The following is a 13430-nucleotide window of genomic DNA, read 5'->3' on the forward strand; positions in this document are numbered from 1 at the left end:
AAAATTCTATATGCTATTTGTAAGGTGCCAGACACAAAATAAAAGCCTCCTGAACTAACCCTGGGAATGAGGTAATAAGGGACACTTGAAATAAAACTTAATTTTAAAATGTTAGAAGCATGCAGAGTGTACTCATCCATTACTAACAGTGCTCTGAAGTCCTCCTCTTCCTTTTTAGATGATGTAGATGTAGAACAAATTACATTTTCTGTGATTTTTACTCGTTTTCCTTTATTGATATATTAACTTATCCATACATTACCATATTATTTATTTGATATTACCTTATCCACGAACATGCCATTGAGCATTGACATCAACTTTTTCTACTGCAAGCTTGATATCAGCAGCCATGTAGCATTTCTTCTGTAGCTAAGCTTACAGGACAGCTGGTAATTTCACACCATTTTAATTGAGTTAAGTGAATTCACTATCACAAAAAAAAAAATTGTAAAAAAACATACCTGGAACAGGAAGGAATATTTTAGTGACAACCATTATATATATTTTTTTAATCATAGTTTAGGTTAATTAGTATTCATTCTATGTTGCCCAGTGCACAATTCTATATCTGACATTCTATGCGCAGTTTTGTGATGACCGATGATGCATTATTTTGCCAAGTGAAATTTTTTTCGCTGAACAAGGTAAATGTAATCAAAATTCTTTGTTGTTAATTGATTTTTTGTTAACTGGAGCCTTTGCTAACCAAAGTTCTACAGTAAATGCATTTTTAGGGCATCCCTTATTACCCTGGGGGTGTGTCAATTATTACCCCGTCCCGCGGAAATGGCCGCCCTTTTTTTGGAATGAGCAACACAAATTCTGTCAATCACGTTTTTAAGCCAACACCTGTGTACAACTTTTATGTTGGTACAATTTTTTTAATACGGCAAATATTTTTTTGCTACAGATCTTAGCAGAGGTACTTTTCCAACATTTTATTTTTCACTTTTTTCCAGGGATTTTTTAGAGGTAGTAAATGTGTGATTTCTTAACTTGCTTTATGCTACATAGATAGGAAAAATTTGAATTTTATGGCACTATTTTTAGTTTTGCAACATTTTAATTAGTTTAGCTGCTAAAACATTTCTACGAAATGTTGGAGGACTGTCCCTTATTACCCCACCCATCCCTCATCATCCCGTTTGGCAGTATGTTATCAGTTCCTCATCTTAGAAAATTGTCAAGTCCCAGAAATTGATTCTCAGGTAGATACAGTACCATCAAACAGGGTATTAAGGGACAGGTGGGGCAAATTGGGACGTGTGTCCCACATTTCATAGAAATGTTGTAGCAGCTAAACTAATCAAAATATTGCTAAACTAAAAATAGCGGCATAAACTTCAACATTTTTACTATCTATTATGTATAAAGCTAGTTACAAAATCATACATTCACTATCTCTAAAAAATTGCCAAAAAAGAGTGAAAGGTGCAATTATGGAAAAGTACCTCTACTAAGGTCTGGAGCAAAAAAAATATTTGCCATATTAAAAAATTTTACTTACATAAAAGTTGCACACAGGTGTCTGCTTGACAACGCAATTGATGAAACTTGCCCATTTCATTCCAAAAAATAATGGCAGCCATTTCCATGCGATGGGGTAATAAGGGACACCCCTAAAAATGCATTTACAGTTTAACCTCAGTTAGCAAAGGATCCAGTTAACAAAAAAATTGATTAACAACAAAGAATTTTGATTACATTTACCTTGCTCAGCGCAAAAAATTAATGCAAAACATTAATTATTAAACATATTTATTCATTAATGCATCATCGGTCATCACAAAATTGTGCACAGAATGTCATATATAAGATTGTGCACTGGGCATCATAGAATGAAAAGTAATTAACCTAAACTAGGATTTATTTCTTCAAAACATATAATGGTGGTTTCTAAAACATTCCTTTCTATTTCAGGTAAGTTTTTTACAATCTTTTTATTATAGTGAATTCACTTAACCCAATTAAAATGGTGTGGAATTACAAGCAGTCCTGTAAGCTTACAGATACAGAAGAAATGCTATATGGCTGCTGATATGAAGCTTGCAGTGGACAAGGTCATTTTAAATGCTCAAAGGCATGATTATGGATATGGTATTATCACATAGATAATATGGTAATGAATGAATATGGTGAGATCATATCAATAGAGGATAAACTAGTAAAAACACAGAAAATGACATTTGTTCTACATCTACATCATCTACAGTGAAAGAGGAGGACCTCAGAGTACTGTTACTAATGGATGAGTACACTCTGCAAGCTTCAAACATTGAGCCTAAACTCGTTTATGAAATGTTTCATGGTAAGAAGTTATTAACAAATAACACTCAAAACCATCCCTTGTTACCCCATTTGATGGTATACAAAGAGATTGGACAAAATAAGGGAAAGACCTGACATTTTGATATCAATATTTTTGGACATGTTATAAACAATGAAAACATGACATATTTTTAGGTTTTATTGTTTATTATTGCTGCTAATTGACAGTTTATCCTTGCACTGATATTTTTAGTAAATTTTTGGGTAAAAACTAATCTATAACCAATATATGGCAAACCTCTGACTCTCAAAGAGGCAAAATTTTTGGTGCCAAGTGTGTATTCTAGTGGGGGTATTAAATTAACCAGTACATTCAGCATATTGGAAAAAAGGACCTGTAAGCTTAGAAAGACAGGAACTTCATACTTTTAGTCCATTGTATACATATCTGCTGATGATTTCCCTTTGTAGTTGTGATTGGTTGGTGGGATAGTGATGTCATCCCATTTCCAGCTGTGATTACGTGATGGGATTGGGCTGTCATCCTTTCCAGCTGTGATAGGCTGTGCCCAAATATGTTATGTGTTCTGGTTAACTTAGTTATTACATTAACTTAATTTAATAGTTAAACTTATTCATTGCAAACAAAGGGCCTGAAAATTTTTAAATAATACAATAAATGAAAAAAATATAACTCAGTACTCACTGCAGTGAGTGACAGAGAGCGCATTTTCTTGTCAACGAAAACTTGAGGTCACGGACGGATGGACAGACGGACAGACAGACAGACATGGCGAGCACAATAGAGCATTTCTTCCATACGTGAGAAAATGCGCTAAAAAGTTAAAACAATCAATCAAATAAGAGAGAACTAAACAATTCTATAACAAATCTGATGTACTACACAATTGAAACTGCTTGTCCATTTTTCATCCCTCTTTTCCTTTATAGTCAGTCACCTGGCAGGCTGGCAGAGTGCTGTATCTAAGAAAAGATTTCCACCTTGGGTGGAAAGCTTTTTTCTAAGTGTCCTTCCATTCCTACAATTCCTTACTGTTGGTGCCCATATGGCTGGTGCTAGTGTGACAGAAATTTTCCAAATGCTTGATGTTTCTAGAGGTACCATCAAACAGGGTAATAAGGGAGGGTTTTGAGCATTTTTTATTACTAACTTTTTACCATGAAACATTTCCTAAACAAGTTTGGGCTCATTTCATAGCTCTTTGTAAGGACTATCATATGGCATCTGCAAAAAATGTTCACATGCTATTTGTAAGGTGCCAGATACAAAATAAAAGCGTCCCAAATTACCTCTGGGAGCAGGGTAATCTGGGACACTTTAAATAAAACTGAATTTTAAAATGTTTGAAGCATGCAGAGTGTACTCATTGCTTACTAACAGTAATTGAAGTCCTCCTCTTCTATCTCAGATGATGTAGATGTAGAAAAAATGACATTTTCTGTGATTTTTACTTCTTTTTCCTCTATTGATATAATAATATCTGTCTCTTATACACATCTAGATGTGTATAAGAGACAGCTGCTAAGGTCTGGAGCAAAAAAATATTCGCCGTATTAATAAATTNTATTTTTAAGGGATTTTTTAGAAGTAGTAAATGTATGATTTCTTTACTTGCTTCATGCTACATAGATAGTAAAAACATTAAACTTCAATGTCACTATTTCTAGTTTTGCAATATTTTGATTAGTTTAGCTGCTACAACATTTTGATGAAATGTGGGATGACTGTCCCAATTTACACCACCCACCCTGCACTGTTTGACAGTACTGTCTCCAAACTTAGCAATGGACACCTGTGAAATTACAGGATTGTATCTGTGTGACTCACAGCCATGCAGGTATGCATATTGAAGACCATTGCTGCGTTCAGTGCCAGTTGCTGCCACCTGCCCTGTGCCAGGATTGGAATTTTCCTACTTGTTTCTGAAATCTGGCAGCTCCAACTAGACAAATTTTCAATACGTTTGGAATCTTGTGGCCCAATCCTGCACTTTTATTAACAATTAGTGAATTAGACAGATAGGAGTTAATCATCTGGCCGAAATTGCACGGTTCCAGAAATGGCAGGAAAGTTCTAGTTGCAGCCCTAATGGTAGAAGTTTTCCATGCTTGCGCTGTGCAGGCATCTGCTACTGCCAACTTGTGCCAAGTTGCCAATTGCGCTGTTTTGAACAATGCTGCACGGTATTAAAATAATTCTGTACAAACTGTGCCGTCTGGCGTCTGTGCGGACCATTGCCTTCAGCAGGGTTGGCAATGATTAAATCATGTGATTAAATCACTTGATTTTTTTATAAAGAAATCATGATTTTTTTGATTTTTTCATATATTTAAAAATATTGAGTGGCAGTCTTTAATTTATATTGAGGTATTGTTATTCATGGTTTAGTATAAAAACTTGCATTTTAACTTAGAAAATATATAAAAATCGGTTTTCTGATGCCAACCGCCATAAACGGATTTCAGATTCTTTATCTACACCCCAAAAAACATATAATTTAACAAAAAAAAACTTTTTTGGATGCACTTAATCTAAAGTAATACCTACCACAAATGCTTCAAAGCATTTAGACGAGTGGTGTAAAAACCTCCAGAATTGGTCTCTTGACTCCAGGCATGGAATGTATCTACTTGGCAAGCCGCGACCAAATTTTTCAAGCCGTGGTTTTATGGATTTGCCAGCCATGATACCATTTCTTCGAGCCATGATTCCATTTCACCGAGCCGTGAATTCCATATCTCAGCCATGAAAAGCCATTTACCAGGCGTGAATTTATTTACAAAGTCCATGCACATGTTACCCCAAATCTCTAACTTTACCCTAAAACAGTCAAATGGCAAAGATAAAATTTGTCTTTACTGTAAGTTGAGCATGTGTTAATGCAGTCTGACCGCTTTGACATGACCGCAACTATGCGCGATCATCAACAAAACGTTTAGTTGAATCGTTTGCATTACAATGTTTATTTTTTTCCGCATGATATTTTGGTGGTAACGGTAAAGCAATGCAGATTGCGGAAGTAGAAAATTTTATGAAATGACATGTTTGCAAAGTGCAAACCGCGATTTTTCAATCAAACAAAAATTTATGACATTTGAGCCGCAAGATTTCATACCTAATGAAATTATATGATATTAGAGCTGCGATATTTCAGACAAAAATAGGACTTTTCCAGCCCTGCTTGACTCTTGAGTCTTGAGCAGTGAACAAATGTGATTTTCTTTGACTTCGCCTAAATGTTTAGTCAAAATTTTGTCAATTATGGCTTTGCTGATCTCAGGAATTTTTTCACACAGCTAATGAACTACAAGTGTAATCCATTGAATTTGACCGTCAAGGAATGGACCCTTTCTTGCATTTGAATGAAATGACCTGAATGGACCCTTTCTTGCATTTTCGCATATGCATACACTCATGGACTCATGGTCGTGCCGTCGTGGGACATGGTATACACTATACAACAATACATAGAACCTGATAGAGGTATAGTCCAAGTTTAAGTAATACGAGATTATAAATGTTTTTTTAATTCAACTGTACGCAATCGAGGACAAAACACACAAGATCACCTAGATGTTTAATCAATCAATTGAATCACTGAATGCATATGCAGCAAACTCTCTCTTATTATGAATAGGAGCACTGGCCACTGGTCCATGCAGCCCCTTGCTTAATTTAATAAAGGGTTTACTTTGTGCCTAATAGTCTAATAGCTATCCCTATCAGAAAGTTTGAAAATCTGCAAACTTGAAAAGTAAAAAAACAGCAAAAACTCTCTGCCGCCTTCTTCTTCTTCTTGTTTGATGATTACTGGAGCTTTGGAGACCCGTCCATGTAGCTCCACGTCTGCAGGGGGGTTCAGATGTTACAGCAGTCCCACCAGTCTCACAACTGCTCCACAATTCAGAGACTGCAGTAGTCCCAGCAACTATGTGCATATGAAGAATGTCATTAGCTTAAAGCATCATAAACATTGTGTCAATTGATCAGCTACAGCTCATAAAATTGGGGAGTTATATGTCAATATCATGTTCAGGGAAATATTTTGCAGAGGGTAGATCAAGGGACAACATGTTTCAAAATAAATCATTCAATATTATCAGGAGATTCTAGTGACTAGTTCATACTAAACAGAAGATGCCATTAATATACCGTAGCTAGGCCAAATTACCCAAGTTAGTAATTAGAGGATGCCCTACCTTGTGCCACATATGAGAAACCAGACTATGTGAGGGTCCAGCCTGGGTGGCGCAACCTGGAGCCTCTCTCAGCCAAATGTGGCTAGTGCAAACAGTATTTGATGCAAATAAGCTAACAAGATGTCTCTCTTATGGGCAGGGCTCAGAAGGAGGCAAGGGAAAAACTGCTTATCTGGTGGAGGCAAATAGAGGCACCCTTCACATAGGCAGTCATTACAGTATTCAATAGATCTGCACAGAGCACCTCTACTTGAGCTCATGGATGCACCTAGTGGTGCGTTTGTTGAAGATTGAAGATGAAGTTAGTTCCACAGAGTGTTANTCTCAGAAAAAGTGGCTCGTGCAAGAGCAATGAACGATGGTAATAGGGAAGGAGATGTTGGAGGGTATGGGTCATTTCTTTCTGCACAGAAAAGATCATTGGGTATGGAGCACATTGGAAGTGTGGTGGTCTGTGGTAGTATCGGCACAGGAGCTGTTTACGGTAGATTGATAATGGAGGGATGTTGGCTTCAACTTCAAGTGAGCAAATTGGAGTGGTTTTCCTACACCCCAGCACAGTTCTAAGGCAATGGTTCTGTATTGTGTCAAGTTTTGAGAGCAGTGTTTTGGTCGCACAAGCATAGAAAGGGGCCGCATAGTCTAGTCAACTTAGGACTAGAGTTTTATATAGTTTTAGCAGAAGCTTGCAATCTGTGCCCCATTCCTTGTGTGCAATACATTTTAGCATGTTAATAATAGGGAGACATGATGTTTTGAAAGCTTCTACTTGATCCTTCCAATGTAATCTGGGGGCATCCAAGGTGACACCAAGATATCTAAAGTGTGAAACAACTTCTATTGGGTGACCGCTACATACAAGAGAGGGCAGTTCTACCTTCTTGTTAGTGAAATACATACATTTAGTTTTGTCAATGTTGAGTTTAAGTCCCCACTGACGAGTCTAGTTGCTGAAAGCATCCAGTTGAGTTTGAAGCCTGGCCAATGCCTCTCTAATGTCAGAGCCACTGGCAAAGAAGGTGACATCATCAGCGTATTCTGCGCATTTCACTCCCGGGACAGATGGCATGTCATGCATTAGAACATTGAAGAGGGTAGGGGAAAGTATAGCTCCTTGGGGAACTCCGGAAAATATTTTCCTCATTGTTGAGAACTCGCCCTCAAAGAAGACTTGGAAGCATCTATCAGAGAGGTACCGTAAAATGGGGTAACTTTGACCACTTTTTTTCAAAATGATGCCATTTTTTTACTAGATAAGTTAAACTTAAATTGAAACATGCAAAATGCAGGTCTATACTCTAGCTTTACTCACCATAAATTGCTGGCTCCTGCCTCTCATAAATTTGATGTAATTTAAAAAAAGTGGTCTTTGTTACCCCAGCTCTTGGGGTTTCTTTGACCGGGTGGTAAAATCATTTTATTTTTTGGTAAAATAACTCCAGGTTGTGGTGCATTGTAGTAGAACTCTTCTAGTTACACATGCAAAAGACAAATTTTAAGAAAGTGTGAAAGTGAATTTGCATAGTTTGCAAATGGGAGGCACCGCCCCCAAATGGATGAAATGTGACCATCTAATGGCAGCTGTGATGGGGTAACATTGACCGGTTTGGAAATAAAGCTAAAATTACCATATATAAGACTCTGTAGAGTCTGAAACAAAAAGAAGAAAACATTAATAGGTGTATCAAACATAAAATATGTTATATAGGTACCTATGGTAATTTTAACTTAATTTCCAAGCAGGTCAATGTTACCCTGTCACGGCTGCCATTAGGTGGTCAAAGTTACCCCATTGGGAGGCAGCACCCCCAATTTGCAAACTATGACTTTCCTAAAATTTGTCTTTTGCATATGTAACTAGAAGAGTTCTACTGCAATGCATCAAAACCTGGAGTTATTTTACCAAAAAATAAAAAAATTGGAGGGGAAAGATGGTATGAAAGGCTGCAGAGTAAGGTCTAAATATGATATATCACTTCTTATAAGAATTGCCAAGCCACCACCCACTGTATCACCTTCCCTATGCTTGTAGATTGGTGTATAGTTAATGAAATTAGGTTCATATTCTGCTGATAACCATGTTTCACATAAGCAGATGATGTGAGGTTTTGTGCTGTATATGTGGAGTTTCAGGTTACTAAGTTTATTTCTTAAGCTTCTACAGTTCCATTGCATTATTCTTATTTCTTTATTGGAGGGCATTTTGTTAAGGTTTCCTGTGGCTGCAGTTTCTTGTTGGGGGTGCTTGCTTCTTTGTTATTATATTTTTCATTTAGGTTTGGGGTTGCTCCTCTTCCTTTTGGGGTGTTGATGGAATGTTTTTCATTTTTTCTTCCTCGGCCTATGATTGGGGATGGTTCAATGGGTATCTCAATAACTGTCGGCGTTAGTGGGACTGGGTTCTTCTGTGGTCCCGGGCTATGAATTCTAGAGATTTTGCGTGGTCTGTTTATTACTTGTGCTCTATTTCTGTCTATTGTGGGTAGTCTGTCTTTAGAGTTACTGAGGTTGATTACTGGTGTCTGCAATTGAGGATCTGTTACCACACAGGTATTTTTGTCATTGAAAGGAGAGGGAGGTATTTTATTTTTAGCTGTGTCTTTTATAGTTCTGCTAGATGTCTTTGGAACTGTTCCATTTTGTGTTAATGTTGTCTGCGTAGGGGCTGCAAAGGTTTCCTCTGCAATCCTAGTAAGGCAACCAGCAATATTCAAGTTGTCACTGTTTTGGCAGAGGTTTAAAAGTTTAGTTAAGAGTTCTATCAATTTGGAGATAGAATTTTCTGGAGGACAAACATCAATGTGGGTCATTTGGGTAGAAACTGAAATTTTCTCTGGTCTCATTTGTATGCCCCAACTTCTGTGTTGGTTAGTCTGAGGTGTGAAATCTGAGTGGGGTTGGAAACTCTGTGATGCCCTATTAGTTTTGCTATGGGTTGGGTAACTTGGGTTTGTGGTAGTGTGTTCTTTGACACGTTTTACAGCATCTCTGTATGAAATCTTGTCAACTGAACGGGTTTTTTCCACCAGTGCTTCAAATTTCATACGGGGACATCCCCCATAGCTGGCTGTGTGTGCACCTCCACAGTTGCAACATCTCAGTGCTTGAGTTCTAGAGGAAGAGCAGTCCCTAACACTGAGGGCCCCCGCAAGCAACACAACGGGCTGGACCCCTGCAATCACTAGCATTGTGCCCAAAATTTTGGCATTTGAAACATTGCCATGGCTTACTAACATATGTTTCCACTTTGAAACGCTGGTAGCCCAAGTATACAAAGGGAGGGTGAGATTTAGTTGCAAAGATCACTTTGAACATTGATGTTGGGACCCTATCCCTACCTTTGTGTATTCTTTCTGCTGAGGCGTCACAGTATCCCGCCAGTTGCAACTCATGAGTTAGATCCTCATCTGAGGTCTCACTACCAAAAGGACCTATCACCCCTGTTGACATTACTTGATTGAGTGGGAGATGGCATTTAACCTTCCAAGTCCCAATTTCTGTTGTGGAAAGGAGTTGAGGTATGCATGGTGCAGATGGGTTATGTTTTTCCATGTTAATAATCACAAATCCTCTACTAATGTTCTTTTGCATTCCCTTTATACCAATTTTACCAAAGTATGAGTTAGCTAAAGCTTTACTGAGAGATATGTCATTCGCAAAGAATTTTGATACTGGCCGTTCATCTGGAAGAGGCTCCACAACAAGATGAGGAGAGGACCCTCTGAGGCTCTGATCAGCTGTAAGGACAGACTCTGCATCACTCACATCATTCAGACGGTCAGACCTGAAACCTGATGAAGGCATAAATGATGGATCTGATGGCAATGGGCATGAGGGAGGGTCACGAGAGTGGAACCTCTGACCAGCTGTAATGACAGATTCCGCATCACTTATCACTCATATTGTTTAGATCTGATGACTCCAATGAAGGATTGAAGCCCTCAAAATTTGCATCAGCACCTTCATCATGCATATTCAAATTCATTTTTTCCACCATTTTCACCATCTCCAAGCCCACCCCCAAGCTAGGGCCTTCAAATTCTACTGAACTGGTGGCATTGCTTGTCCTATTTGAGTACTGGATCTGTGAGTCTGAGCAAACATTGATCGTCTGACCGGCCCCTGGCAACACCGACATTGGTATTGGCTGGGACATATCCGATTCAGCCTCGTCAAAAGTCGTCATCAGTTGACTCAACTTGACTGTTGATCCAGATAACGAATTACTATTTGCTTTTTTCCTACGTTTTCCCTTTCCCAGTCTAAGTTAATTGGACCTACAAAACAAACTAAGAGATATTATATCAATCTTTCTATTTCAAGAGAGCCTTCAGATTGGTTACTCACCGATTTTCAAAGTGTCACAGCTCTTACCAACATCCGTCGTCGACCGCAGCTCGAACCGCGCTCATTCTTTTCTCAGTAAGCTTACGGAGTCAGCTGACTGAGGATGAATATCTGACATTTCCGCGAAAATATGTAATTTTTGGTTATTCATATTCCAAAATGCAATTATAATTTCAAACGAATTGGTAAATTATTCAAACTATTCATTAAGGCATTTGAAAATTTTATACAACTGCTCAAAATTTATTAAAATAATTTATTCGGCAGTTAAGGCGTATGCAATATATTCTCTATTTGAGAAAAATATCCGCGATCCGCGGATTGTTGAGGGGTTGGTTATCCAAAATAACATTTAGGGAAACTTCGACATTGGAGGTCTCCCAGAAGGGAATTTTTCTGAACAACATCATGGAGGAACCTAGACTGCGTCCTTGGCTCTGTTTGAAGTCTCGAAGACTGGAGTGCGCAGCTGCCCGACTAAGAATAGGACATGCTGGTGTCAGAAGCCACCTCCATAGGTTCAACATGAGCGACTCCGATCAATGCATCACCTGCAGCACAGCAGATACAATTGAGCACTTCCTATTGCAATGTCAACGTCATGTACAGCCCAGACAAGAACTGGAGACTAATTTAAGATTTTTAAATGTACCATTTACTATACGTGACCTCCTGGGGGGAGGGAATTATAACAGTGATGTACAACGTAAGATCTTTCAGTTTCTGACCAACAACCAATCACAGCTTGAAAGCATCCCCATCAGCCAATCACAGCTTGAAAGCATTTCCATCAACCAATCACAGCTAGAAAGCAGATAATATTACAATTCTATTATCCAATCAAAGCTGGAAAGCTGAAAGTGGCTAAAATAACAAACCAATCACTAATGGAATTCTGGAAAGGGATAGGATATGTAAATAATGGACTGAAAGTGTAAAGTTCCTGGCCTTTCCAAGCTTTCAGATCCTGCTTTCCAATATGCTATGTGTACTGGTTAATTTATTATCCCTCTAGAATTCCACACTGCATTGGAGGTCACTCAGCTCAGATCCAAAAGCTATAAGCCCATTGAATAAGATCTCAAAGAACCAGTGAAATAATACTGAAACTTCCCAAGTAAATCCTGCTGAGTCCAGGTGTAACAAGTGGTCATCGGGCAGCTACTTCCTCACCTTCAACTTTCAAGCTGCTAACAACAACAAACTTCGACATTGGTTAACCGGCTTAACCCTTAAATGCAGTTAATGCACGCATTTAATGTGTAGCTTAAAAAAAATTTTCAATGGTGATTCTATTTTGAAATGGGTCAATATACACATAAATTGCATCAAGTTTGAATTTTTCTTTTTATTATATAAAATCGATGGTTGTATCATTATCATATACCTAGCTATATGATACAAGGCGCGTTTGCGGTAAATATTAGTTACTATGGAATTTGGTGAAACATTCACTATTTTTTCTAAAACAAAGGGTAATAGGCTACCACACTTTTGGCACGTAACATAGGAAAGTGAATAACAACCAGGCTGTCCAGGCATTTTGCATCTTTGTTGCATTGTCGGTCACCACTCTGTCCACTCACCGACTCACGGTTAGTTCTTATCACATGGCCCCCTTCTAATCGCATGATGCTTTTTTTTATCACATGGCGCCCTTATAATCACAGAGCACACTTCTTATCACATGCGCCTTTTTGATCCCATGGCGCCATTCTTATCGCATCATTGCATGGCGACCATCATATCGCATAGAGACTTTCATATCACGAGGCGCCCAGTGGCCCATCTTATCACATGGCACCCTTCTTATCACACGATGCCCTTGTTATCACATGAAGCTCATCTTGTCAAAAGGTGCCCTTCCTATCACTGTATCACATGGTGCCCTACACATAACATCTTGTGCTGCCTGAGATCTGGTTGCAGTCTCTTATCTAGTGTGAAGCTTTGAGCCTTGTAAGTTTTTTTGTTCTCTGTTGTGTTGTATTGTGTTGTTCTGTGTTGTATTGTATTGTATTGTTCTGTGTTGTATTGCATTGTTCTGTGTTGTATTGTATTGTTCTGTGTTGTATTGTATTGTTCTGTGTTGTATTGTATTGTTCTGTGTTGTATTGTATCGTTCTGTGTTGTATTGCATTGCTCTGTGTTGTATTGTATTGTTCTGTTGTGTTCTATGACCTATGTTGTGCTGCGTTGTGTTGTGGACGTGGTGTTGTTTTATGTTGTGTTGTTACTGTTGTATTGGGTTGTTCTGTGCTGTATTGCGGTGTTGTGTTGTGGTGTTGAGTTGTGCCTCTTGCCTCTGGATCTTCTTTTTACCACCTTTAATTTTTTTCACTTCTGCTGTCGCTGGCTTCCGCAGTTATTGTGCAGTTACTATGAATTTTAGATGGGCTATTGTATTCTAAAATTGTGATTGCAGAATATGTGTTAGCAGAGTCATCACCATCTGAAAATACAATATAACTGTAGGAGAAAACTCATCATCTATTTGTAAACAGGTATTATTCAATCAGGATTAACTTTACCACTTGATAATGCACAAATATATTAATATACTATATTGCCATCACTGTAAAATAGAATAA

This window comes from Hyalella azteca, unplaced genomic scaffold (assembly GCF_000764305.2).
Source record: "Hyalella azteca isolate HAZT.00-mixed unplaced genomic scaffold, Hazt_2.0.2 contig12479, whole genome shotgun sequence".
Taxonomy (NCBI): Eukaryota; Metazoa; Arthropoda; class Malacostraca; order Amphipoda; family Hyalellidae; genus Hyalella; species Hyalella azteca.